This window comes from Schistocerca serialis, chromosome 3, assembly GCF_023864345.2.
Source record: "Schistocerca serialis cubense isolate TAMUIC-IGC-003099 chromosome 3, iqSchSeri2.2, whole genome shotgun sequence".
In the NCBI taxonomy this organism is placed as follows: Eukaryota; Metazoa; Arthropoda; class Insecta; order Orthoptera; family Acrididae; genus Schistocerca; species Schistocerca serialis.
The window spans coordinates 982,428,922-982,431,828 of NC_064640.1; the positions used below are offsets into that span (position 1 = coordinate 982,428,922).

A 2,907-nucleotide genomic window follows, 5' to 3' on the forward strand; every position below is an offset into this window, starting at 1 on the left:
GGCTATTGTAGCGGACGACCGACAGGGTTGCCTCTCCTAACTGCTCGACATCGTCTGCAGGGCCTCTCCTGGGCTTCACGTTTCCAAACAATGATGGAACTTTTACGGATGGCAATGCACCATGTTAGAGGGGCACAATTGTTCGAGACTGATTTGAAGAACATTCTGGACAATTCGAGTGAATGACTTGGTCACCCATATCGCCCGACACGAAACCCATCGAACATTAATGGAATATAATTGAGAGGTCAGTTCGTGCTCAGAATCCTGCACTGGCAACACTTTAGCAGTTATGGACGACTTTAGAGGCAGCATGGCTCAATATTTCTGCAGGGGACCTACGACAACTAATTGACCCAGCTGCTGCACCACACCAGGCCAATGGAGGACCGACACGACATTAGGAGGTGTCCCGTGACTTTTGTCATCTTGGAGCATCATAGATCTCTCCCATGGGCGGCTGCATCAATCCTAATTGCCTATCTCGTTTTACTCAGGGGCTTCAACGTTAGAGCAAATACTTGTTTATCACCATTCGAGACTACTCAGTGTCGCATAGTCACAGAAAAAATCATGAATTTTTCTCAACAAACAAAAGAATGAAATGGAGCATTCTGATGTCTTTGTAGCACCATTCTATTGATTATGGCTTGTTGTGACTGTAGAAAATTTTAATTTTTATTCTTGCTTTTGTGGGGCAACGGCCTTGCCGCAGTGGATACACCGGTTCCCGTGAGATCACCGAAGTTAAGCGCTGTTGGGCGTGGCCGGCACTTGGATGGGGGACCATCCAGCCGCCATGCGCTGTTGCCATTTTTCGGGGTGCACTCAGCCTCGTGATGCCAGTTGAGGAGCTACTCGACCGAATAGTAGCGGCTCCGGTCAAAGAAAACCATCTTAGCGAACGGGAGAGCGGTGTGCTGACCACACGCCCCTCCTATCCGCATCCTCAACTGAGGATGACACGGCGGTCGGATGGTCCCGATGGGCCACTTGTGGCCTGAAGACGGAGTGCTTACTTTTGTGGCCATAATAAGAGTCCAGGCTCCATAGGCAAACAGCCAGCCGACATTAAGAAAGAGTCCACAAGGACGTAGGGACAAGATAAGCGCGAAGGCTGCCAAGTATTGCTTGTTGATCAAATAACTTAGTGTTTGACTTCCTGCCAGAGGAAGCACACGAATCAAAGTTGAGCAATGGAAGACGCGAACACCAGGGCGATAATACAGCGAGAGAGAGTGTCAGTCACGTCCGGAAAAGACTCGTGTGGAACCAAATTAATTTGTGTGCAGTTAGAAACGAAAGTGTCGTCTGGAACCGAAGGCATTCTTGCGCAAGCCGACCAATTAGAAACGAGAGTGTCGTGTGGAACTGTAGGCATTCTTGTGCAATCCGATCACTTAGAAACGAAAGGGTCGTGTGAAACAAATTAACTCGTGAGCACCCAAACGAAATAAAAGGCCAGGCAGCGGAATAGCTAGCGGCAGAGATTCAGATACAGATTCAGAGCCAGTGCCGGCAGTTTGGAGATTCCGCAGCGAGACGCCAGTGGGGCCGAGCAGGCCCGCAGCAGCCGATACAGCTGATAAAGCCTTCAACTACGGGAAGACGGTGATAGACTCTGGTGGACACTCAGGAACTGCAGGTCAAGTAGGATTTTTAGAGTTTCATTGGAATAGTGTTGAACAGAGACAGTCAGTCTTTGTCTCAGTTACTTAGAGAGATTTCAGTGCTAACCAAGAACAAGTGATTGCTTTGTAGTTGTTTCTTGTATGTACCGGCAATTAGCTTTGAAGTAGCAAGTCCGAATAGATAGACTGAATCTTACTACGGGGTTTATGGTCTGACACCTCACATAAGTATATGTGAGAATAAACTTGATAGAAACTAACCAATCTTTTCTGCCTACTGCAGTTCTGTAACCTATTTTCAGGAAACTTATTTGCCTCAAACCAAGGACATTCTCTCCCTCTCATCTCCGATATAAAGGTTGACAGCAATTTACATTACTGGCCATTAAAACTGCGACACCAAGAAGAAATGCAGATGATAAATGGGTATTCATTGGACAAATATATTATACTAGAACTGAGATGTGATTACATTTTCACGAAATTTGGGTTCATAGATCCTGGGAAATCAGTACCCAGAACAACCACCTATGGCCGTAATAACGGCCTTGATACGCCTGGGCTTTGAGTCAAACAGAGCTTGGATGGCGTGTACAGGTACAGCTGCCCATGCAGCTTCAACACGATACCACAGTTCATCAAGAGTTGTGACTGGCGTATTGTGACGAGCCAGTTGCTCGGCCACCATTGACCACACGTTTTCAATTGGTGAGAGATCTGGAGAATGTGCTGGCCAGGGCAGCAGTCGAACATTTTCTGTATTCAGAAAGGCCCGTACAGGACCTGCAACATGCGGTTGTGCATTATCCTACTGAAATGTAGCGTTTCACAGGGATGGAATGAAGGATAGAGCCACGGGTCGTAACACATCTGAAATGTAACGTCCACTGTTCAAAGTGCCGTCAATGCGAACAAGAGGTGACCGAGACGTGTAACCATTGGCACCTCATACCATCACGCCAAGTGATACGCCAGTATGACGATGACGAATACACACTTCCAATGTGCGTTCACCGCGATGTCGCCAAACATGGATGCGACCATCATGATGCTGTAAACAGAACCTGGATTCATCCGAAAAAACGACGTTTTACCATTCGTGCACCAGGTTCATCGTTGAGTACACCATCGCAGGTATTCCTGTCTGTGATGCAGCGTCAAGGGTAACCGCAGCCATGGTCTCCGAGCTGGTAGTCCATTCTGCTGCAAACGTCGTCGAACTGTTCGTGCAGATGGTTGTTGTCTTGCAAATGTCCCCATCTATTGACTCGGGGAT

At 47.6% G+C, this 2,907-nt stretch overlaps 1 pseudogene; it reads left to right on the top strand.

Annotated features, from left to right (window-relative positions):
* The first annotated feature begins 696 nt into the window (after positions 1–696).
* LOC126472293 (5S ribosomal RNA) lies at positions 697–813 on the top strand (annotated as a pseudogene).
* The last annotated feature ends 2,094 nt before the right edge of the window (positions 814–2,907 follow it).